The sequence below is a fragment of the Gorilla gorilla genome, chromosome 12 (assembly GCF_029281585.2).
Source record: "Gorilla gorilla gorilla isolate KB3781 chromosome 12, NHGRI_mGorGor1-v2.1_pri, whole genome shotgun sequence".
In the NCBI taxonomy this organism is placed as follows: domain Eukaryota; kingdom Metazoa; phylum Chordata; class Mammalia; order Primates; family Hominidae; genus Gorilla; species Gorilla gorilla.
This window is the reverse complement of record NC_073236.2, coordinates 93,284,919-93,311,509: the sequence shown is the minus strand read 5'-3', so window position 1 is coordinate 93,311,509 and position 26,591 is coordinate 93,284,919. Positions and strand designations below refer to the sequence as shown.

The 26,591-nt window shown below is 40.7% G+C and overlaps 1 protein-coding gene across 1 annotated transcript in view; it reads left to right on the top strand.

Moving 5' to 3' along the window:
* Positions 1–1,128: 1,128 nt before the first annotated feature.
* Positions 1,129–26,591, top strand: part of TMEM247 (transmembrane protein 247) — a 76,755-nt gene continuing 51,292 nt past the window's right edge. The window contains exons 1-2 of the mRNA XM_055377423.2: positions 1,129–1,276; positions 13,604–13,683. The gene's annotated coding sequence lies outside the window, so the exon portion shown is untranslated. The remainder of the gene's footprint in view (positions 1,277–13,603; positions 13,684–26,591) is intronic.

Below are 26,591 nucleotides of genomic sequence, written 5' to 3'. Positions count from 1 at the left end.
AATAAAAAAGAAAGCTCGAATATCCATATTATGAATAAAAACAGGGGCATCACTATAGACCCAACAGACATTGATATCTCATGATATGTCATAATTATATCTCATAAGAGATATTTCGAATAACTTAAAACAAATAAATTTTAAAATTTGGATGAAATAGACAAATTTCTTGAAAAATAAAATTCACCAAAACTGCCAAAAGAAATAGAAAATCTAAACAGTATTATAATTTTTAAAAATTTAATATATAAACCTTCCCACAAAGAAGTTCTTGGCCCAGATGCTTATAAGTAAACTTTACCCAAGATTTCATGAAGATATTTTGTCAGTCTTACATAAACTTAGGTTTAATTAAGGTATTTTGTCAGTCTTACATAAACTTTCCATAAAACCAAAAGAGACGGCAAGCTTCAAAACTGATTTTATAAGATTGGTATTATCTTGATATCAAAACCTGACTAGTATATTTTAAGGAAGTAAAATTACAGACCAATCTTACTCATGAACATAAATGAGAATTTCCTATACAAATGAACGAATGAATGTGTACATTAATGAATGCATGGGCTTATTTCCTGGTTTTTCATAGACCTACAACAGAAATCCACTCAGCCTGACAAAGTAAGGATTTTAATACCAGTCTTGGCTCATACCCTCAAGAACCCCTGGATGCTAAAATGGGTCAAAGAGCTAACAAAGTCTGGACAAACCAACATGCCTGGTTTAATTAGTCTGTAGGAAGTCCAGGTATCGGTATTTCTTAAAAGCCTTCCAGAGTTCCGGCAGAGATCACGGTGAGACTCTGAGCTCAGCGGCTAGCTCCCCTGGGGCCCTCCAAACCCTGGGCCAACGGGTGAGTTGGGGGAGCCCCAGGACAGACTGGGGCCTCCGCCCTGCAGACATCCCAGAGCCCTTGCTATGGCTCCCACCGGCCACACCCAGGCCTTGAAGGAGCATCGACCATATTCCTCAACCCACCTCGGTGACCTGATGGTGGCGGCAGCCTCTCCCAGCCAACCCCGCCGACCGCTGGATCTCCAGAGGACACCCCTGCCAAGCCACCCGGATGCAGAACCTTTGAGTGGCAGCTGCCGTGGCCGGCCGGAAGCATGGCAGCGGCAGGGAGGCCCCTAGGGTGTGGCAGGGCGGGTCTACGGAGGCCTCTTTAGGCCACAGAGCAGCGTAAAGCCTAGGCCTGCAGTGACCGCTCAGTCACAGTTGAAGGAGACCTACTGAGTCCTGAGGACAACCAACAAAGGCCTTAACGGCACAGAAGGTGAGCAAAGTCCTGGAGGAGGGTGAGCAGAAGGATCAGTGGCCATCGCGGGTTGGTGTTAGTTCTACCAGACCTCTATGTAGCAAAAGAAATGGTAGGATGACAGGCCACAGTTGGCCCGCTGGACATGCCCACCACCCTTTGGGAAGGTTTACTGGGTTTATAGAAAACCTGTGTGTATATAACATGAAAAAGTTGCTCTCAACTTCCCTCTAACCTTTTAAAAGAAAACATTTTCCACATCTAGGCTTTCTAGATGAGAAGAGGTTGCCGACGTATGACAGAGTTAGAAAATCACACATCTTGTATATTGTCATTTGTTTAAAAAGAAATCATAGGCCGGGCGCGGTAGCTCATGCCTGTAATCCCAGCACTTTGGGAGGGCGAGGCGGGCGGATCACGAGGTCAGATCGAAACCAGCCTGACCAACGTGGTGAAACCCCGTCTCTACTAAAAATACAAAAATTAGCCGGGAGTGGTAGCGGGAATCTGTAATCCCACCTACTCGGGAGGCTGAGGCAGGAGAATCGCTTGAACCCAGGAGGCAGAGGTAGAGGGTGCAAGTGAGCGGAGATTGCGCCATTGCACTCCAGCCTGGGTGACAGAGCAAGAATCCGTCTCAAAAAAAAAAAAATTATAAAAAATAAATGTCTTCTGGAGGTGACTTTGAAATGGTTAGACCACCTCTGGAAGCGAAGCTTCCACGTTTGTTCAGTGAGTTAAAGGACATAGAAAACCTGTGAAGGAAGTTCTAGGCCAGTCTGGTCATATCTGAAGAGATTTTCATGTTCTAATCTAACCGTTGTTTTGTGTACATTTTATTAATGCTCACCACTGTACATAGAGTTGACTAACGTAAAACAATCCCTTCATAAATGTCCTTTTGTTTGTTTATAGGAAGTCCTGTCTTCTGGGATTGAGTTTGGTAATCCACCCCTTGGAGCTTAACACAGTAGTATGCTTAGTCGTTGGGATGGTGGGAGAGGGAGAAGAGGAAGGATGAAGGAAAGGGCTCTTTGCTAGTATCTCCATATCTAAAAGATGGTTTAAAATCATACCCATAGGTCTATATGAGCATTTTCAGTAAAATGCCTGTGTTTGTTGGGACAAGTTTTATTATTTTGCAACATCTGAGCTTTATGAAAGTCCTGGGGTGACAATGTATGATAAAAAGTAGAGCTAGTGAATTAGGCAATTTATTAATATTTTTTGTTATAATTGATAGAAAAGATGCATCTTGGACATAGAATTGTTAAACCACGTCTGAGCAGTGTATGTCAGGACTTGTTCATTAGGTTGGCAGCAGAAGGGCAGAATGAAGTATAAAGGGAGAGATGTATGCAAATGTGTCTATGTTTACATTTTGACACTAGCCATTGATATATGTGCAACTCTTTTGGCTGTACTATAGGAATACAGTAAGTAATTTGAAGGAAACATACCTTCTTGCTAATATTTTAATGGTATAGATATGATAAATTATCTTAGAAACATTATACATAGTGTATTCTGCTGCTTTATGTTTCATTTTAAATTGAGCATTAAGAAAACGCAGTATTTTAATCAGAACTCTGCTAATGCTTTTATCTAGAGGCATGTTGTCATTTGGGTCTTCTATGAAATTTTTGTCCTAAGAAAGGGAGGATTATATTTTTTCTAACAGATGAAGTTGGTGTAATGTGTTGCTGAGTATCAGAATACTCACATAGCTTTAAGATTTTGAATTGGTAAATATTCATGATGTGTGAAAAGGCATGATACATAACATATGATCTCAAGTCCATCAAGTTGGATGTTGTATCTACACAAACAGGACTTAGAAGGACATGTGAAACTAAATTGCTTGTGATCGTGGATGGCTTTATTCTTTGCTTCTAGTGGTTTTCAGTTTCCTGTAATGCACACATTAGCTTTTAAAAAGTGAAGGTTATTTTTAAAAACCTGTAAAAAAAAAAATTCCAGGTGACGCTACATCATAAGGTTGAGAGCCACTGGGGTAAGTTGCTGACCCTGGTATGTAGTTAGTATTTATTCTAAGTGCAATGGGAAGGCATTATAGGGGTCAAGGAGAGGCATGACATGATCTAATTTACTGTTTAAGGCTGAGACTTTGTGGAGAGTGGACTATGGAGAGTGACAGCAGAAGCAAGGTACTGGTTAGGAGCTGACTGAGGAGAGTAAAGGGAATCAGGATATATGTCAGGCATAGGGCTGCCCAGTCATGCTGACAACAGAGGTCCTGGGAGTGAAGAATCCCTAGAATCTGGGAATCTTTAACACTACCAGGCATGGAGCTCCTGTAATTTCATGTGTCAGACAGTAATCTCTGCTACCCCTTCCTCTGGCAACCCCCACAGCCTCCAGCAGGGCAGGCACCTGGTAGAGGCATATACAGACGGCTAGAATGAAACAACCTCTCTGGCGCAATAAACCTCCAGGCTCTGTGGAAGCCCAGGTCTCCTGTGTGACTCTGATAAATTCCTTCCCCTCTCCGGACTTTGTAAAACAGAAATTATATTTTCCACTGCCTGCCTTACAGACAGAGGTATTTTGAATATCCAGGACAGCAGTGCATAATGACAGTTAATAACAGTTTTTTTTTAAGCACAACCACCTTGCAAGGTAGAGATCGTTCAAACAATCTTACAAACATCAGAGCTGAGAGATAAAGTAACTACCTGAGGCCAACGTGCTATCAGTGCTTATGTGGGTTTTTGATCCAGGCCAGTTTGACTTCAAACTCTAGATTCCTTTCACCACATGATGCTGAAATTACAACATATTAGATGATGCACTGGCAAGATGGCAGGGAAACTATTACATTCTTTCATTGTTCCTCACACTAAGATGGGTGGGATTCTTTTGAAAAGCAAATTAGTAATGAGTGTCAAAATCCACAAAAGTGTTTCTACCCCTTGACCATATTGAATTTATTCTCAAGAGAACAATTTTGAATTATAAAAAGGTGTATACCTAGAACTTTTAGTTCCGCATCATTTGTAACAGCAATAAATTCGAAGTAACTTAAATAGGGGACTTGTTAAAAAAAAAAAAAACTATGGTGTCAAATCAAAGGAGTACTATACAGTAATGGTTCTCCGTGAAGGATGATTTTGCCCCCCAAGAGACATTCAACAATGTCTGAAGACATTTTTGGTTGTCCCAACCTGGGGGGAGGGTGAGTTCTATTGGCACTTGATGAGGAGTGACCAAGGATACTGCAGTGTATAGGACAGCCTCCCAAAATGTCAATAATGCTGAGGTCTGTATAATAATGCTATTATACAGAAATTAAATATGATGAATGGAGATTTTATGATTTAACAGAGAAAAAGTAGAGTTCCAAATTTGGGGCACACCATGATTACAACCATGGAAGACCTTATCTTGCATATGAAGAAACAGCAGATGAAAACACAGGAAACTGCAAAAAAATACATTGATGGAAGTAGAGATAAATCTTATTCTTTGAAAAGTTTTATTTAATGATGTTATTTTTTACACTAAGCAAAATTTGGAAAAAAAATTGAAATACAACTTGCTATAGATATCCGTTGTCATTGTTGTTATCCAGATCAAACACTGTACACAGCACATTTTTGTGCTCAATTGATTCTCTGGAAGGAAAGAAGGAATTTTGTTTGTTTTGCAAAAGTTATGTGAACATATCCAAATCAAAAGTGATATTTTTAGAAAGCCATGCAACTGTCATATCCATTAAGTTGATCAAGACTCCTTCTGATGCAAGGAACACAAATCAAACTGGAACTAGCTTAGACAAGAAAAGACATATTGGTTCATGTGACTGGGGGAAAAATGTCTGGCATCAAGTCATGTGGACCCGAGAGCGGAAACAGTGCTGTCTGCTGCTTGGTATGCCCTGTGCCTTTGCTCTCTTTCACTCTCAGACTACCCACTACACTCATTCTCCGAGTGTGGCCCTCATCCTGTATTGTATACTGCTTTCTCACTGGGAACAGAGCACACACAAATGTTTTGATGGAGCACATGCTCCAGTAAATTCCTGATAAAGGATACACGGGAGGTAAAATTCCGAGACCTTGCATTTCTAGAATTTGTCAGCCTCCCAAAGTGCTGGAATTAAAGGTGTGAGCCACTGCCCAGAAGTTTATGATATAACTCTCTTCATCTCAAAGTTAATAAATAATCTGCTAAGACCTACTGAGGACATTTTTTCTTAGGATCACAGTGGAAAACTGTAAGAACGGTACTGGGAGGGAGCACTATCTTGAGAAGAGAAATGCTGGTGGGACCTGGGCATTTGCAGTCAGCAAGAAAAGCTGAAAGAAATACAAACATTCATTCAAAAGCTGCCTAAATTATCTAAGTTTCCATTTCCTCATTATAACATAGGGCTCAAATGGGACTAGAATAGAGGTAAAATGTGTCATAAAATTTCTGTACCTGGAACTGAACATTCATTGCCTCATGTAATGCACCAAGCAGAGCCAGGCACCTAGAAGTCATCTGTAGTAAATGTTTCCATTGTCGCAACTCTTGGCTCCCTTTCTTGAGAGATGATTGCAAGACACTCATGGCCATGTGACTTGAGTACCTTCCTGTAATTAGGGTATGCTTCCCTGCCCATGTGAAGCTCAGCCACTAGACTCAATGGAGCCAATACGATGTGAATGGAAATGACAGAGAAAAGCATGAGGGACAATGCAAGTTTTTTCCAGTTCTCTTACACTTTCCCTTGGTCATCACTTGTCTTGAATCTGGGCTTCTCCTTCAGCTGGGTCCCAGATGAGAAGACATGGAGCAGGGCCCCAGCTAATGTAGCGTATTCGTGAAACAGAAACAAATCTATGTTTTGTGAGCCACTGAAGTATGAGGGTTACTTGTCAGCACGGCAAAGCTGATTAATACCGAGTCCCACATACAGCTAATAAGGAAAAGCAGGAGGAATAGGAAGATGACAGTGTAGAACAACAGGAGGAGGGGGCAAGAAAGATGGAAAGGTGGAAGATGACGGAGAAGAGGAAGAGAAGGAGACTTTTAGTAACTCTTGTTGCTTAGAATCATGTTAATGTCTGTGAGAAATAAAAGACTAAGGTTAGGATATATATGTTCCCGTTTAGAAGATTAAAATCTAGTTGGAGAGGAGCCACAGACAAATAAAATGTCCTGGTCACAGGGACAGCAGAATTTAAGGGCTAAGCATGCTCCAGACCAAAGGCTGCAGAAATTCTAGCTGTAGAGGGTAACTGTTGGAGGAGTAGAGAGAACTGAAAGGATTTGAACTGAGCGTTGAAGGACGCGTATACCACTTGAATGTTCAAAAAGAGGGGAGGTCACTATATGCTGAGCAAAGAGCACAGAGTGCGGGGGAGTGGCGGAAGCCAAGGGGAGAGGCCACAGCCAAAGAAGACATTCTTGGCTTGAGGAAGCCATGAGTTCTCCTGAAAGTCATCCCAAGAACCTCTACCTCTTCATCAGGAATGTGTCAAGACCGAGGGCCCACCTGTCTTTTTGGTGGATGAAATAAAGTTAATCAATTGGAGACCTGCACATCTGAGCCGAGCCAGAGATGCATGAGACTGCCATGCAAGGGGAGAGGGGTGCTCAGAGCAGCTGCTGGTTCCCCCAGAGGTACAGCTAACTGGGCTGTGGAGTCTTCACAGAGGGCGTGTTTGGCTTTCTGACCCCAATCACCCACAAAGTCTGACTGGATTTCTGGAGAGTTAGCGCAGACTTTCCATTTCTGGAACACCTCCATAATTTCCTAAAAAAAAACAAACTTCGTGGTTTGAGCATATTGCATGTGACCAGTAAGGGCTAGAAGAGGGTTTTGCAGAGCTGAGATGCAAACAGATGCTGACCTTTGTTCTCTCAGGCAAATACTCCCCTCTTTGCTCTCTCCTCTGGAATTTCCCACATACTGTGCTGACCTTCACCAAGGGATAGTAGGCTCTTAAAAATTCTGACTTGCCCTAACTTGTTCATGAAGGAATTCATGGCAGCTGCAGATCTCCATGCAGTTCAACTATAGTTTTGTTTCAATGAGAAAGTTGGGCCAAAGGAAAAATAAAGTGGGCAAAAGAGATAAACAAGGAGTAAGACACAATACTAAAGAGAGAGAGGACCACAAATTTTACAGTGTGCTTCCTGTGGCAAATCCACAGAGAGTAATATTGATTACAAGTTTTCTGGTTTCTAAAAGATAACAACAGATGCCAGGTGAAGCCCAAGTTGTCCTGGTACTGAAACCAGGGAGAATTTTCCCCCACCCCAATGTAGTAGGTTGGAATGACTTCCACCTTCCATAAAGACCCACAATGAATACAATAGCAGGTTTCAGTTCCTCAATGTAGACTAACAACACACATCAAAGTTCCATTAATCAAATGAATTATTTGAAAGACCTAGGCAATTCAGTCCAGTCTGCAACCATCTGATGGTACCTCTTGACCCAAGAATAGCATGTAGAATATGGAAAAAGAAATGAATGGCTTATCCTTCAAGCAATCTTCTATGAACGTTATTTCTTTAAAAAAAATGAGCTTCTGATAAGAATAGAGCTGCAGAGTTTGAAGTTACACTATCAGGCAAAAACTTGAGATTCACACAATGTATTGTTCTTGACAAAGGAAGACTGGATATACTTTGGCCATAAGCCAAGTGGAGGGTGGGGGCTAATGTCCTCTTTTGCCAGTTTAAGGAGTCTAATCAGGATTGGAGCCAGCATGAAAATTCACTGAACCTCCACCAAGAAAGTGGGCCAACAAGAGCAGCGATGATTCCCACAGGAACTAGTTCCGCATCTATTCAAACCTGTGGCAAAGTTCCAAACATTGTGTGTCATAGAGATCACCCTCTAGCATGTTAGCCTAGAAAATGTTCAAAGCAGCTATTACCAATTGCCCACTAAGACCACAAAACATTTAATAAAGCATCCAGGACATTCGAATCCTAATACCAGTTCACAGCTAAAAAATATTGCGTGGCCTAACCAAAATGAGCTACACACGATTAACTTCATAAAATGAGAGTGCTATTGTTAGAAGGAAGGGGGGAGACTGTACTAATGTTTTTTAAAGGTTTGGATATCACTATGAATTGTTATCATTGAAAATAGTTATCCGTCCCCACAAAGTCTTCTAATGATGTGAAAAGAAAGTTCTAAGGAATTCTCATTTGTTTTTTCCCTTCTTGCCCCACTGTCTACAGCTCACTCAGCTCATCCATTAAACCCTGAGGGTCTGTTTCACTTTTTCCTTCCCACACAAACATTACAGTAACAGTCTGGCCTTCCCAAACCACCACTGGAAACTTCAACTGAACTGATCATATATCAGTCAACTCTAGGAGATGAGCTCTGATTCCAAGAAACTGTGACATTGCCTCCATTGGAAGTTACAACCTTCACCTGCCAACCTGGACTCATCCCATAGGCAAGTGAAGGAACGTTTCTCCTCATATTCATCTCAAGCAACAAATTTGGGACACAATTCAAATTAGCCTTAAGTTCCTTAAGTGGGAATGATTAGTCTTATAAATTAGTTTATAAATTCCCCTATGACATGTAATAGAGTACTGCATACACTATAGGAGCTTAACAATAATTGCTACCATTTGTCAAACACTTTCTTAATTCCAGGAGCTGTACTTGAAGCTCTACATAATTATGTCATGCATACATTTTGTCATTCATTCTAACTCTCCTAGAAAGGTATTATCCCCATTTTTAAGATTGAGAAATGGAGGGTTTGGCAAATGCATAGACTCATCTAAGACAATACAGCTAGTAAGTAGCAGAGTAAACTTTGATCCCAAGACTGACCAGTGCCAAAGCCTAAATTCTTCCTACTCTATAGGCTGTCTCCCTATAAACATTTCATTCCTCCAGTGACCACTGTATCAATGATGGAAATCCTAGGTGGGCCAAGTTTGGCTCAATATATCACATAAACTACCTAACAAAGTCCAGCAACAGTATGGATCTTGAAGTAGTGAGTATCATCACAGAAACGTCTTTCTGTCTGAGATGTTGAAGAGAGGACCACTACTCTGACTGAAAAACTGGACTAGATGATCTCAATATCTAAAATGAAAAAGCAAAGACTGGAGTCATATTCTGATCAACAAGGCCAAAATTAAATTCCAGGTTCCTTTCATTTCAGAAAATGCACATTAAGTGCCTCATATATGAGATACTGTGTTTCGGAAGACAGAGACAAAAGAAAAGACACAGTTACCAGTATGGGAGAATTATTATTATTTAAGCTAGATATTGAAGAGAAATAAGATTTTAGAAAATTGGGGTAGAAAAAAATTGAAAGTTATACCTAGTAGCAGATGAAGGGAATAGGGGTATTCAAACACAGGAAAGTGAGAAACTATAGAAAAAGTTTAGAGAAATAAAGGTACTTCACAGAATGTAGTGGAAGGGAAGCACTGAAAGGTACATTGAAACCAGGCTGTGGAGGGCTTTGAATGACTAAAAAATCTGGATTTTATCTGATTGCATTTGGAAACCATTGAGACTTTAGAACAAGAGAGTGATTTGTTCATGGCTGTGGCTTAAGTGATCAATCTGAATCCTCAATAAAATATTAACAAATAGAATCCAACAATGTATAAAAAGAATTATACACCATAACCAAGTAGAATTTATCCCAGGTATGCAAGGCTGGTTCAACATTTGAAAAATCAATGTAATCCAAGGCATCAATAAGCGAAAGAGGCCGGGCGCGGTGGCTCACGCCTGTAATCCCAGCACTTTGGGAGGCCGAGGCGGGTGGATCACGAGGTCAGGAGATCGAGACCATCCTGGCTAACATGGTGAAACCCCGTCTCTACTAAAAATACAAAAAAAAATTAGCCGGGTGTGGTGGCGGGCGCCTGTAGTCCCAGCTACTCGGGAGGCTGAGGCAGGAGAATGGCGTGAACCCAGGAGGCGGAGCTTGCAGTGAGCAGAGATCGCGCCACTGCACTCCAGGCTGGGTGACAGAGCGAGACTCCGTCTCAAAAAAAAAAAAAAAAAAATAAGCGAAAGAAAAAAAGTCATATGATGATATCAATTGATAAAAAAAAAAGCAGTTGACAAAATCCAACACCCATTTATGATAAAACTCTCAGCAAATTAGAAATAGAGGGAAACATCATCGACTTCATGAAGAACATCTGCAAAGAACCTGCAGCTAATATCATTTTTAATAGTGAGACACTGGATGTTTTCTCCTAAGATCAGGAATAAGGCAAGGATGTTCAATCTCATCACTGTTTTTCAACATCATACTGGAAGTCCTAGCTACTGCAATAAGATAAGGAAATAAAGGGTATACAAACAGGAAGAGAAGACATGAAACTGCTTTATTCACAGATGGAATGTAAATAGATCAATATGGCACCAAGTATAGGACAGAGTGTGTGGAACTAATTATTCCTTAAGCTCATGCTGGAGTAGAGACCTGCCAGAGCCCACATTTAAAAAAATGAAAAACAAACCAACAAGTAAACAAAGCCAAACTCCCAATTTAAATAGCAACCTTGAGCTGAGTTGATGTGGATGCTGAGGCACCTGGGTAGAATGTACAGAATTGTGCTAGATGTCAGCTATCTATCTGTCGTGCTTAGGCCAATTTGATTGCACTCTCCCCACTCCTCAGCCACCCCAAACATTGATTTCTCTTCTGGGTATACGAGGGACATGACACGATAGCTGAAGTTGTGTACTAGTAAGCTGCTTTGTAACGGCAATGTATTGATTTTATCTTCTTCCTTATCTTCTGGAAGGCTCAGCCCAAGCAACTAAGATAACACTAGAAACAAAAATGGCCATAATACAATCTGACGTTTCCATATTTCCTTGATGGTTTCCAAGTGAATATGCCCTTCTATAGCCTTCAAACTAAAGCAGAAAGTTTCAGAGCAATTCAATCGATGAGAATGTAGTTGAGTGACAATAATATGTAAAACCCAATAGAGAATAAAAGGAAGTTTAGACAAGTGTAGTGTGGTGAAAGAGAAAAAGCAGATTTATATAGTCAGTTGAACCAACCTGAGTTTTGAGTCTTGCATCATTACCTTCAGTTGTGTGACAAGCAAGTTTCTTAATCTCTGAGCTCTCAGCTTTCTTACTTTTGCAGTGAGAATGATAATACTAACCTGAATGCTGTGAGGATGAAATGAGAAAATGCACATGAACTTGGTTGGCTGCAAATGGCTAAAGAGATGTTCAGTTTGTTTATCCAATTGGTTAAGGCCAGTTGGCAAAGTCTACACATGAGAGCATTAAATATCCAAAGTAGATGAAGAGTACAGGAAGTATAAAGAGCAGAGGAAGAAATCTGCGGGCTGGAATGAACAACAAAGGCATCCCAAAAGATGTGAGACTCCAGCCAAATCTTAAAGGATTCAGAGTAGAATTCAGAAAGAGGAGGCAGGGAAGAAAGAGAGTCACTGTCATAAAGGAGGCATTCAAAAATAGTTATGGAATGAGTGGGTGAATGAAAGCATACAGAAACAAAAGAACAAATTAGAATATCTAAGAAATAGTCTACAAGCAGTATGTAGACCAGAGTCTAAAATTAAAGATAGTCCTTGATGCTGCAGAAATTTTGTTTAAATGCGTTTTCTATGAGTGCCCATATGAACACTAAGGTATTTTCTAAGGATGGGCATTTCTGTTCCAGTAATCTTAGATCACAGGTCTGTAGAAATCACACTGTGGATGGTCTGACCCCCGTACTGTACTGTGCTATCTCTCTGACCTATCTGTGACCTGCACATTTTGGTGAATACATTTCCTGTAGCCCCAGTGGGACAAGATAGCTCTTGCACCTGCTGACATATTTAGACACGTATTATCTTAACAGCCACTGTTCTTTCTTGATAACCACCATATCACCTAGATTGTTAAAGTCAGCTTCCTTCACAAACCACAGTGTAAAAAATTCTCATGGGGGAAAAAAAAAAGGTGCCAAGGTATCTTATGACTTTGGTGCTTGTATTTTCAAAAGAAAGCTTTCAGGTAAGAATAGTAAAAGGGACTTAGGAGTAGGGGTCTCAGGGGAAATGCAGAGGGAGAGACTGACAGCAGGCAGAAGAGGGGCGGAGCAGAAATTGATGGAAACAACCATACAGATTTGGACTCTGACTTAGGACCTGTCATTAAATCTTTCTGTGATCTTGGGCAGGTTGTGACATCAGAAAGTTGATAGACGTGATCGCTAAGAATCTTGCCGGATATTCTAGGACTGCAAGTAAAAGAGACCCTATTTTCTGTGCTGGGAAAAGGCAAGTCAAGCCCAACTCTTCTTTTTTGGAGCTCTATTATCCTCCTTCCACCCCACCCCAATAACCCAGAGAAGTAACTGGCCCCATCATTCAGAAGGCAATGGATAAAGTTGGGTTGAATCAGTAGGTCTATTTTTTTTTTCAGTTATTTTCACTCTCCCAAGATTAAGTGGAATTTCTCATCAAGTTCTAACCCCAGAAACATCATTATGAGTACCACACTTTAAGCCAGACATTGACAAACCAGACTTTGTCCAGAGAAGACTAGCCAGAATGGCAAGGGTTTGAGAATTTTGTCTAATGAAAAATAAGTTAGAAAATAAGATGTTCAGGCTAGACAGGAACAGGCTTCGGAGAAGCCCAGCCTCAGCCATAAGCAGCTGAAGGATGGATAGAGAAAAATCAGTATGTTTGGTGTTACTCCACAGGCAGAAGGAGGGCCACCAGAGGAAGCTCCAGAACGGCAGATAACATTGCCACTAGAAAAACTTGCCCACAATTAGAGCAACCAATGTAGCTCCTGGGGGCAGTGACCTCCCTGTCTCAGGAAAGGTTCTAGCTCAACAGGCTCTATGCCCATCTGCCAAGAGACCTCAGAAAGGATACAGTCAGCAGGATAAGGGGTCGAAGTATCCTTTCCAAGGCTAAGATTCTAGGATTCCACCTCAGAGTGGACTGTGAAGCTTGGCAAATGTTGGTCACTTTACTTTCTAGCTGTTTTGTTTGTTGCAACTTGCCTAAGTTGTTGTAAACCGAATCCCGTGATGTGTGACTGTATGTTACTTATTTTCCATGGGTCTTCAAGGGAGCAGGGACACCAAAACCTTTGGTTTAAAGTCCCCCTGGTTTCTGTCTCCTCTCCCAAGCAGAAGTCCCACCAGTGTGATCAGGAATAAAACACTTCAGGTGCAACGTGATCATTATTCAAAGGTTCTGTGAAGCCAGTTACCCCCTTTGCAAAGTGAAAAGTGCAACTTTGGATTTTTCTGATCAGAGTAATATAGAGAGGAGCCCACCCTTTTCTTACCATACAGAGAAGAGTAAAACACAGTCACCTTTCCACAGCATCTGAGTGGACCTAACACAGGGCAGTGAAAGTGATGCAGAACAAACTTCAAAGCCTCCAGGAGCACACGTGACCTCAGGTGAGACATCCAGGAGGTGGGGAACAACTGACAGTAGCCCCTGTTTTGATGGTTTCAAGTTTCTTTGCCCACTTTCTGAGTCCCTTAAATCCTGGCTTTCCTTCCTTAAATTGTTCCCTAATTTGCACCCAAAACATTTCTCTTCAAGAAATCATTAAATTTAACATGAAAATACTGTTTCTAATAGAAAATGAACAGAAACAACCTAGCTCTCCGAAGAGGAGTATTTCATTCAACTCCGAACTGCTCACACATTATGCAACTGTGAACAAGGCTCATTTCAAAATCCATGAAGCTTCTAATGTTTTCACCACAAAATATATTAAGTATTGAGGTGCTGGATATGTTGACTAGTTTGATTTAATTATTCCACATTATATGCATAAATAGTAACATCACCTTGTTCCCCATAAAATTATACAATTAAAAATTGTCAATTTGCAATTAAAACAATAAAATCCAGCCAGACGTTGTGGCTCACATTTCTAATCCTAGCATTTTGGGAGGCCGAGGTGGGAGGATTGCTTGAGCCCAGACATTTGAGACCAGCCTGGCAACACAGCGAGACTCCATCTCTACAAAAAAAAAAAAATTAGCCAGGCCTGGTGGCATGCACCTGTAGTCCTAGCTACTCGGGAGGCTGAGGTAGGAGAAGCACTTGAGCTTAGGAGGTCAAGGCTACAGTGAGCTGAGATTGTGCCACTACACTCCAGCCTGGGTGACAGAGCAAGACTCTGTCTCAAATAAATAAGTAGATAATCAATCAATCCATGAAGCCACTATATAAAAATGCCAAGGTGAAAATGGAAAGGAAACTATGCATATTGCAGGGTCATGACCCCATGAGATATGCGTGCATGTGTACAAATACATAAAAGGAAAAAATTTTAAAGACCAATAGTTAAAACCATATTAGGGGAAACTTATTTGAAGGTCACCCTCTTCCCTTTCTCCCCATAGACATCTATTCTAAATTTCCATTAAATTCTTAAAATTGTTTGCATAGCAAGCAATAATTTAAACAAATATTTGATTATTTCAGCATTACTTTTTTTTTTTTTTTTTTTGCCAGCATTACCTTTTAGAGGCTGATTTCCTTCCCCCAGAACACGCTCATGTGTAAACTGGGGATGGTTTGGTTCATCTGATTTTTATTTGTAGTTGCCATAGCCTGTTCACTCTGAAGGTTACATGCATGGGAGAAACTTCATAACAAAATGGCAATCAGCCTACTGCTTCATTTTCTTAGCCAAGAAAGGATCTAAACCCTTCACACAACAGCAAGGGGCATGCCAGCCCAGGTACTTAAACCAACATTAGCATTCACCAAAAAATACTGGGGCACCATACCCCCCTTTCACAGTGCTGTGAGCTTAGGCTTCCTTTGGGATATAGCTAGTGCTCTGTTTCTTATTCAGATCTTCACATCCAGCAGACCCTGTACCCCAGTTCTGCCCCTGGAATGGGACTCCCAATTGCCTTGTGCCCAGCTGAGTTCCAGCTAGAGAGTCAAATTCCCTAGACCCCATCCCTGTCTTCTGGTGTCCACGATTCTGACAAGCAGGCACATGGCCATAGGCGGCCTTCAACACAGCACCCCCTCCCCCAGTGTTCCTAAGTTATTGTCACCCTAACTTACCCCACAATCTGACCGTTGGAGGGATCCCTAACACCTTTAAGGAAACCTAAAGAACTTTTACCAATGACCTCAATATTGTAGATCAAGGCCAGGGCATACCTCCCTCTCTCCCATCTCCCTGGAGAAAACAGTGCCTAGAAATACACGTGCAGGGGCCCCAGGCTGTGTACATCCCCCACAGGGCCCGATGCCACCTGTTTGGTGTTCCCAAAAGCTTTTTCCAGATGGAGCCACGCAGGTGTTTCTAGTCCCTTAAATCCTAAACCTTAAACACTAACTTTAATTCAACTGGGTTTATACATCATATCAATTTTACTGGAGTTGTTGAACATTTCATTGTTTGGAAAAAACCACCCTGTGTTGGCCTAATAGATTATCCAGACTAATACTGGCCCTCTGATATCTGTCCCAGCTCTACTCAGCTTAAGATTGGTCCTTCCCCAAACTCCCGCCAACACTGGTTCTGCCTCTGCACATGTCTGCTTCCTGTGGGTCACACTCTGAGCGACAGCCCTAAGTCTCTGATTTGTCTCTAGCCCTGCTGTCTCCCCTTTACTAAACTGAAAGCTCCTTCTAGGAGGGCCTGGGTCAAGGACCAGAGAAACTGGCACTGGATAGGGGCACATAGCAGGTGCTCACTAGGGACTTGCGGAATCAAACTGGAACAGAGACATTACCAAACACCCTGAAAGCCCTGAATAGTCTAATAGGAATGTTATCCCTGACCTCATATGTAACACCCAATTCAAGTAATTTGTCATATAGTGTCTCCCAGTTATTAGCTTCTGCAATGTGGCTGGTAGGCATAGTCCCCTTTGCCAGATCATCTATGCATATCTGAAATATAGTACAAGTCCCCTAACCACAGAGGAATGTTGAAAGTTGAAAATATTACGTAGCACATGTTGGCTCTGCCTCTGCCCTCCCTGCCCTCTGGGTACCTACAGCTCCTGGGCACCTACTGCCAGTTGAGCCCACATAATCCCGGGGGCACACACTTCCTGAAGGCCACTCTCATGTCTCCCCAGCTCACCCCAGTGTCTCCAGGTCTCCTGCTGCTTTAACAGCCAATGTCCCCTTGAGTCTCCTTTTGGGCCTCTTCCTCCAACCACGGCCATGTTTTCCTGCTTACATAATTATGAGCAAAAGAGGTAAGAACTCATCCCAGCCTCCCTCCACATTCCAACCAATGACCATGTAAAACTGAGGAGACCGTTAAGTTGATTTTCCCCTAATTAAAATGGAACAGACTAAGATGTCCTAAATTCAAGTTGTTCAGGATTCTGGGGGAAACTGCCCCATGCGCATTACACTAGAGGCTCATCCCTCAGCTCTGAACCCCTTCCTGGGTGCCGAAGTGGGAATGGAGACCCAGGGAAGTGTGGGGCCTCCAAGTCACTGAGGTGACTCTGTCTCCACCCTTGTCATGTGCCTTGAAGGGCTCCCCACAATGTGGGCACTCACAGCAGCACACACTCATCTTTGCAAATATCTGGGAAGCATGTATTTTTAAACAAAGGAAATCCAGAGAGTCAGGCTTGAATATCTCCAGATGGACACTCATTCCTTGGAAACCTCCTCTCTGCAGCTCAGCTTGAAAAGTCAGACTTTTCCCCTCAACAACTTAGCATTCATGAAAAGAAATTTTGTTCAGAAACTTGAAAGCTATTTCATTTGCAGAAAAATATGTCCAAAGTTTTCTGCATGTGAATACACATACATGAAACTACACACTCATTTTAAAAACTGGGGGAAAAGGCAGCCCAAAGAAAATCTGCATATTGTTAAAAATGTAAATCAAGACCATCATGATGGCTCATGACTGTAATTCCAGCACTTTGGAAGGCCAAGGTGGAAGGATTGCTCGAGGCCAGAAGTTCAAGGTCAGCCTGGGCAACACAGCAAGACTCCACCCCTACAAAAAAAGACAAAACTTCACCAGGCATGGTGGCATGTGCCAGTAGTCCCAGCTATGTGGAAGGATCGCTTGTGCCCAGGAGTTCATGGCTACAGTGAGTTATGATTGTGCCACTGCACTCAAGCCTGGGTGACAGAGCAAGACCTTATCTATTAAAGAAAAAATGTAATTCCAATTTCTTCAAGCACATGTAAATTCAGTCTACTTAATATTCAGTAGTATGTATCTTTCAACAAGTTTGTCCATTATTCTAAATTGCCAAATTTACTGACATAAATTTGTTCATAATATCCCTTATTATCCCCTTAATAGTGATATCACCTCTCTCATACCTGATTCTGGTTATGTTTTAAGTTTGGCAAGAGGTTTATCATTTTTCTTGACCTTCTCTCATAACCAGCTTTTGATTTTTTCTATTTATTGGTTCTATGTATTTTTTTTCCACAAATTTTCACTCTGATCTTTATAATTTCCATTCTTCTCACATTTTTGGATTTTATTTGCTCTTTTTATTGTGCTTTTTTAAGGTGAAAGCTGAAGTCATGACTGGAGATCTTTTCTAATATAGGTATCTTTCATGCTATAAATTTCCCCCTAAGTACAGCTTTAGCTGCAAAGCACTGTGAAATCCTATATTATCATTTTCTGTTTTAAGTACTTTCTAATGTATTTTTTTCTTTGACCTATGTATTATTTAAAAGTGTATTACACAGTTTCCAAATATTTGAAGATTTTCCAGATCTCTTTATGGATTTTTAACTTAATTCCATTGTGGTCAGAGAACATACTTTGTAAGACTTGAATCCACCTAAATATATTGAGACTTGTTTTATGGCCTGGAATGTGTTCTGTCTTCATAAATTTTCTACATGAACTTGACAAAAATGTGCATTCAGCTGTTGTTGGGTGGAATGACCTAAAAAGTATCAGTTTGGTCAAGTTGGTTTATACTGTTGTCCAAGTCTTCTATATTCTTACTGGTTTTCTATTTGTTTGGATTTTTCTATTCCTCCTTGAAGTTCTATCAATTTTTGTCTCATATATTTTGAAGTGCTGTTATTAGACACATAGATGTTTAGGAATGTTGTCTTCTTGAAGAATTCACCCCACTACTATGAAATGACTCTATCTCCAGTAATATTCATTATTCTGAAATCTGTGTTTGACAATATTGGTACTAACGTTGGTATAATTTTCCATCCTTTTAAACCCATTCATATCTTTATATTTAAAATACTTATATCAGTCTTTAAATATGCAGATTAAATCTTTGTGGTTAAAATGGGTTTCTTGTGCGCAGTATGCAGTTACTTGGGTTTTGCATTTTTATCCAGTGTGACAATATCTGTCTTTTTATTTGGGAGCTTACACCATTTCCACTTACTGTGATTATTGATATGATTGAGTTTAAAGCTATGATTGTGATATTTGTTTTCTATTCATCCTATCTGTTTTCTTTTTCTGTCTTCTTTTGGATTGAGTATTTATGTTATCTCCTTTTATGGCTTATTAGCTAGACTCCATAGTGGTTAGAGTTTATAGTATGTATGAAATAAAAAGAAATATGTACATATTAGTGTCTGACCCTGGTTTCTGATGTGGGAACTCCTAAAACCTTTGTAATGTCCTAAGCAATAGCAGTGCTAGGAGCATCTTTTGTTCTAATATTTGGTCTTTGACCCAGGTTCCTGACACAGAAATCCTAAATCCCTTAGAATTTCCTGGGCAATAGGGGTATCTTTTGTTCTAATGAGGTGACCCTTGGTGGGCTCCTGGATGGGGGTTGGTCACCAGAAAGACCACACCAAGATTAGAAACCTGGAACTTTCAGCCCCATCCCCCATCCTCAGGGAGGGGAGAAGAGTTGAAGATTGAGTGAATAATTAATCATGCCTATGTGATGAAGCCTCCATATAAAGTACAGGCTTTGGAGAGTTCTGGAAGAGTGAACATATCCACTTGCTGGAAGAGTGGCACACCCCACCCCCATAGAGACGGAAACTCCTTCACTTGGGACCCTTCCAGATCTTGCCTTATGTATCTCTTCATCTGGCTGTTCTTCTGTATCTGTTGCAATGCCCTTTGTATACATTTGTAAATGTATTTTCCTGAGTTCTGTGAGTCATCCCAGCAAATGATAAAACCTGAGGAGGGGATTATGGGAATATCCCTTCTGTCTGTAGCCAAGCCAGACAGAAGTTGTGAGTAACTTGGGACCCACTACTTGTGATGGGCATCTGAAGTCAGAGGCAGCATTGTGGGATTGAGCCCTTAACCTGTGGAATCTGTGCTAACTCCAGGTAGATACTGTCATAATTTAATTGAATTATAAGACAGCCAGTTGGTGTCCAAGGGGAATTGGAGAAATGCCTGGTGTGGCACGTGATTAAAATGGGTTTCTTGTGGGCAGAAACCCATACACATGCACATCTGGTGTCAGAAGTGTTATGACTATACAGAAGGAAACATGTTTTTACTATGCAGTATGCTTCTTCACTTTCAAGGGTTATTATACTACTTCACATACAGTAAAAGAACCCTACAACAGCATATTTATATTTCTTCTCTCCTGTCCTTTGTGCTATTGACATACATTTCACTTCTGCGGATGTTATAAAACACACTATACTTTATTTTTGCTTTAAAAGTCTACTGCCTTTTAAAGAAATCTAAATAAGAAAGAAAAAGTCTATACATTTACCTACGTAGTTACTATTTCTGCCACTCTTTATTCCTTTCTGTAGATCCAGGATTACTCTGGTATCATTTACTTCCTGCTTGAAGAATTTCCTTTAACATTTCTTACAGTGCAGGTATGTTGTGATGATTTTTTTCATCTTTTTGAGGTCTGATAATATCTTTATTTTGCAAGTGTTTTTGAAGAATATTCTTACTGGGTAAAGAGTTCTAGGTCAGCATTTTTTTTCATTACTTTAAAGATGTTGCTCCACTGTCTTCTCATTTACATTGTTTTCAATGAGCATTCTGTTATTATCTTGACCTTTTTTTCCCTAGTTGCCCAGTTGATTTCCTCTTTATCAGGAGTGTTAAGTAATTTTATGATAATGCACCTTGGTTAGTTTTGTGTTTGTTGTACTTGGGTTCATTGGGTTTCGGTGGATTTATAGTTTTTATCAAATTTGGAAACTTTTTAGTTATAATGTCTTTTATTTTTTATGTTCCTCCCTCTCTCCTCTCCTTTGGGATACCAAAAGCATGTATAATTGATCACTTGAAGTTGTCTCAAGTTCACTGGTGCTCTGTTCATTTTTTCTGTTTCTTTCTTTTTTAAGAGACAGGGTCTCACCACGTTGCCCAGGCTGGAATGTAGTGGTTATTCATAGGTGTGGTCCCACTACTCATCAGTATAGGAGTTTTGACCTTCTCCATTTCCAACCTGGGCCACCTCACCCCTTCTTAGGCAAACTAATGGTCCCCCATCTTCTGGGAGGTTACCGTATCAATGCCATTCTTAGTGCAGACACCGAGTCGGCATAATACAGCCCAGAACTCCTGGGCTCAAGTGATCCTCCTACCTCAGCCTCCCTAGTAGCTAGGACTACAGGTACTGTGCCCGGCTCTCTGTTTCATTTTAAATTGTTTCTATTACTGTGCCTCAGAAGTTCATTAATCTTTTCTGGTTCAATTTATAACTTGCCAATATTTCCATCTAGTATTTTTTTTTGTTTCAGACATTATAGTTTTTACTTCTATCAGTTCAACTTAGGTCTTCCATTTCTCTACTTATTATGCTCAATCTTTCCTCTAGCCTTTTGAATATGTAGGATACAGTTACAATAATTGTTTTAACCTTTGTCTTCTAATCTTATTATCTCTGTCATTTCTTGGTTGGTTTCAATTGACTGACCTTTCTCCTCATTTGGGTTGTGTTTTTGTTTCTTTACATGCCTTGGAATTTTGATTGGATGCCAGACATTGTGAATTTTATCTTGTTGAGTACTGAATATTTTTATATTTCTATAAGTATTCTTAAGCATTTTTTTTCTTCTTTTTTTGAATACCATTATTTGGAAACCCTGATTCTTCCAGATCTTGCTTTTATACACAAGAGCAGCATTTACTCTAGGGTTCATTTTCCCCATTAGCAAGGAAAGACCCTTCTCAGTCTACCCAATACTTTGCATGTTTTGAGGACTTCCAGGCTGGTATTGGAAATGAGCACTTTGCTCATCTCTGTGTGATCTTGGGCCATGGTTCCCTCTTGTCCTTTCAGGTGCCCCAGGTAGTAGTTTCTCACATGCATGCACTGAGCAGTACTCAATAGAATACTTGAGGATGACCCTCTGTTAATATCTAGAGTTCTTTCTGTATAGCTGTCTCCTTTTCCTTTCTCCATTCTGCAAAGACTAGCCATCTTAGCTTCCCCAGATTCCTAGCTCCACCTACTACTTCACTCAGGCAGACTTGTGGGCAGTTCCTGAGTTCCCCCTTCCTAATCCGCAGCCTGAAATTTCTCTCCAGACAGTAAAGTATGGAAACTGTAGGACTCATCTTGCTATTTTTGTCTTTTAGGGATTACTGTCCTTTGTTGCCTCATACCCAAAGTCTTGAGAGCCATTGTTTCATACACTTTGTCTGGTTTTTTTTTGTGTGTGTTGTTGTTGTTGTTGTTTCAGGTAAGAGGATCAATCAATTCAGTCCCTGTTATTTCATATTGAGCAGAAGTGGAAGTCAGGACTGTTGATGTCATTTTAATATCTGTGACAGTGGTAGCCATACCAGAGTGAAAAATATAGAGGAGAAATAAAACAAGATTTTATTTGCTCCTTAATCAGATAATAAAATTGATTTGTAAGGGTATAAAGAGCCAGGAGCAAAATACATGTAAATATTAATACCTTAGAAAGTCAAAGAAATAGAAATTTTAACTGAAAGAGTAGCAGAGTTCGTTGTAATATTGGTGAGGTAATAGACAGTTATCAAAAATTAGGCAATGTGTAACCTGATACTGAATATAGAAGAATGGGCTTACAGTGCCCATTTGGAGGTCAGAGACCTGAGCCTGCTGCAGTGTCATGGGCAAGAGTCAAGCTTTGTGCCCTGGCCAGGATCTTCTCTGGTTAATAAATTCAGAATATATTTGTCAAAAGCCCCAAGTCACTCAAGTTGAGTTGAAACAGTTGTTTTCTTATTGAATAAGTCCCTTTCTAATCCTAAGAGATTTACATTTAAGTATAGGAATGATTAAATAAATCTATCTAAAAGTAACATGTTGAATTTTAAGAATACATATAAATTTAATATTTGAACCCATATCATGTTTAAGAGAATTTTCAAATTACAGTATCAAACAAGTTAGACTTGTGATTCTAATCTAGGATTTCTATTACTTTTAGTCTTATGATTTTAAATTAAAAATTACAATAGGCTTTAAGTTTACAAAGAATACTGAAAGTTGGCCAAGTGTAGTATCTCAAACCTTTAATCCCAGCACTTTGGGAGTCCAAGGCAAGAGGATTGCTTGAGCCCAGCAGTTCAAGACCAGCTTGGGCAACATCACAAAACCACGTCTCTAAAAAAAACATTTAAAAAAAAAGTTAGCTGAGCATGGTCCCGGCTACTCAGGAGGGACTGAGGTGGGAAGACCACTTGAGCCCAGGAGGTTGAAGCTACAATGAACTGTGATCGCACCACTATACTCCAGCCTGGGTGACAGGGCAAGACCCTTTTTCAAAACGAAAGAAAAAGAACAACAAAAGAATACTGAAAGTTACTATATACATATATATATATATATATATACACACACACACACATATACACACACATATATATACACACATACATATATACACAAATATATGTTTCATATATTTTTGAAAATTCTGAAGTAGTTTAGAAGATAATGTTGATTAATTACACAGTTGGAACCCTTTAAAAAAATAAAAACAGAATACATGGAATTTCAAAGGCAGTTTGGACATTTTAGGGGCCCCTTTAACATGATTCTAAATATTTGCTAGATCAAAAAATAGAATGAAATCTGCAGGTTAAACTTAAAAGCTTAAGCCAGATGCAGTGGTGTGCACCTGTAGTCCAGCTCCCTGCCCCTCTAGCTACTTGGGAGGCTGAGGTGGGAGGATTGCCTGAGCACAGGAGTTGGAGGCCAGCATGGGCAACATAGTGAAACCCCCCATCTCTAAAAATATATATTAATAAATAATTTTTAAAGGACGTGTAATTTTTGAAAAGCTTAAGGGAAAATCAGTTTTCAATTTAAAACATTCACATAAAATTTAAAACAAAAGTAGAACCTGAATAGTCTTTTATATGTCAGTGCTCCCCTGCTTTCCTCAGAATACCAAAAACTGCTCATTGACAGAAAGAGTCCCAGGCCTCTAAGCACAATGTGGAAACGATTGCTCTAAGCTGTGGTCAGTCACCGAAAGGTAACTCTGAACCAGGCACTGTCGTTTACAGATTTGCTCACTGAATTGTCACAATAGCTATCTGCTGCAGGGATTATTTTTAGTCCTAGTTTTACTAGTGAAGCAACTAAGGCTCCCAGCCAGGACATGGCAGAGCTGGAGTTCACGAAGTCCATGCTCTTAGTCACTATGACATGTGCAGTGTAATCCCTCTGCATTTCGTTTTTTTCACTTTGTTTTCAAAGAGTATTACAGCAACAACGTAGAGGATGGATTGATGAGAAGATAGAGCCAGGAGGCCAGGTGGGAATGGCGGCCCTGTCCATGTGATGTAAGAAGGGCATGGCCTATGACTATTCCTGGAGTTGGAGAAAGAGGACAGGCCTGAGAAGAAAGTTGGGAGAGGGCTATTTGGGAGGTGGCCATTAGACTAGCTGAGACAGAACGGTGACTCTAGGTTACTCCAGGGAGTTGGGTGGGGGCCCAGCAGAGGACAGTGGGGGCTTAGGTGGAGAGAAGGGGAAGGTTTAGGAGGGCGGTGGGGGTTGAATCTGAGTGCCTGCAGAAGCAGTCAGGGAGCAGCTAGACATGGGAGTCTGAAGGTTAGGACAAAGATAGGTTTTCAAAAACTGGAGAGGCAAAATATGTATTGGCACTCATAGCACTATGAAAAGAATGCTGTTAATCCAATTCAAGCCATAACTAGCTTTTGGCTAAAGGTAAGATTTGGTTTTGGATTTGTCTGTTAATTTTTACATATCTAAGTCTCTAAGGGCTAACATGGAATCAATGTGTGAATTAAAGCTGCCTTTTACAACCACTCCAAAGAGAAAACACCAGAGGCAACTACTGTGTATACAACTATATCCAAAAAGCAGCAAGGCCTCATTACTCAGGGGACAGAAACAGAGCATTCCCCAGACCAACTGTGGGCAATGCCTATGCTATGTGCAAGAGGAGACCGAAGAGAGACCTAGTACCTGCCTTCAAGGGGCTACCAACATCCCTTTTTTCCTGGCATTCAGGTATCTGCCATCCACAAACAGGCTAAGTAGGTCAGTCCAATCTGTATTAATGAGTTCTGAAATATCTTCCATAATTTAGGATCTGGTCTTGCCTTGAAGTTGCCAGGTTCTAGAAACTTTGTTATTTCTACTTTTGTTCACTTGGATCATCAAAGGGATAGAACACATAATCATTTTTTCCATTGTATTAGCAGGACACATCCCAGTTGCTGAGAAGTAGTAATTGAGTTTATCAAATACAATTACCTCCACTCAGCCCACCTCCTCCTCAGTTTGCCTTTCTCAATCAGGGAGAACTAACTCTACCTCTCACAAAGGACCCTTGCATATTTGAATGGCTTCCCAGGAGTCTTTGAGTGGCATATAATTACACTTAATTTAATTTTTTTGTCATTAGTCCCAGAGGCTTTGATCCAAGGTCTCTGTTATTCTGATATAAGGAAAATAAAGCTCCACCTAAAATTAAATATTTGCCTTTGCATTCAGTTTGCTGTTCATTGTACAAGTAATCTTCTGTTAGAATCTTTGGTTTCCAGCGGCCATTTCTGGGCTTGGCATCTTCTCCAGTTTCTTGTGTTTCCCCATCAGTTGTCAGGTCACCAGAAGCCTGAGCAAACTCAGGTTTTGTGAAAACTTCTAGATCAAGGTCTCAGGAGGTGACAAAGAAGGGACTCTTAGATCTCTCTTGTTTTCCATGTGAGGCCAGAAATCCTCAGACCTTGAGCATTGGGAATGGGGTGCTTCTGTTGAAGATGCAAATTGATAGAGAAAAAATAAAGCTCTCGCCCATTTGGTTTCAGGCAATGTACCCAAAGTAAATCACAATCTTGCCCACCCTCCATTTGTAAACCAACGTTTATAAGTATTTACAGCGTGAGAGCATAGTGTACCTGTCCTGAAGGACCTAACGGTATTATGCAAGAAAGAAACTTGTAAAAAAAAAAGTCAGTAGTAGTAGGAGTTCAAATAGAATACAGGCTGTCAGAGATGCAAAAAAATACACAGAGGGACTTCAGAAAGAGAAACAAACTTACCAGGCCATTTCTCTTCAGCTTTTGGACAAAACCCCTCTTTCCTTGGTGGCAAAGCCAAGCATCACATTGTCCTCAACTCCTCATTGTTACTTTTCTTTAGGGACTGCCTAGACTTTCCACACTTAGATTGAGGGGTTTATTATCCAGACCAACTGACTTCCTTTTCACCCTAATTCCTGGCACCATCTTGGGAGAATTGTTTACCATGTAAATGATACTGAACATCCTAGTCTTCAGGTTCTTAACATTCTCAACTCCAGTGACTCCCCTCTTTCTATACTGGGCTGCCCATCCTCCTGGTCATACCTTCTATCTCAACACCAACAAGAACTACCTCATCATTCAAGTCTTCATCTCAATTGCACACCAGATCAGAGCCTCTCATCCCTCCAGCTCTCACTCAGATCCTCCCACTACACTTACTCTCTGCCCTCACACAACTTGACCTCTGAGCTCCTGACTCTACCTGGCTCTCCATATCTACCTGCACCTCCTGACTTCACTTCCGCATCCAGCCAAGACCCTACCAGGTTCCACTTCAATTGCTCTATTGTCAACCACCTCGGCACTGTCATCTTCTTGTCTTTCTATCACATCTACCCCCAGTAAACTCCGAATCCTGGTTTGATCTAAATATCCTTCCTCTAGACAAGGGTTACTTTTTGAGCTGCTGGAGAAAATCTCACCACGGGGAAGAATGATGTCCCACAAAATTTATGGCATCAGCTGTACCATCAACATTCCTGGCTGCTCCTCAGTGGTCTCCTCAGGGACTCTCCTAAACATGTATGTTTTTCCTCAAGTTCCCAACCCAATTTCCCTTTTCTCTCTTAGTTGTCCCTAATTCTTACTTTACAGAAACGTAAATAAAAATCTCCCAACTCCCTGCCCCTCCATCACCAC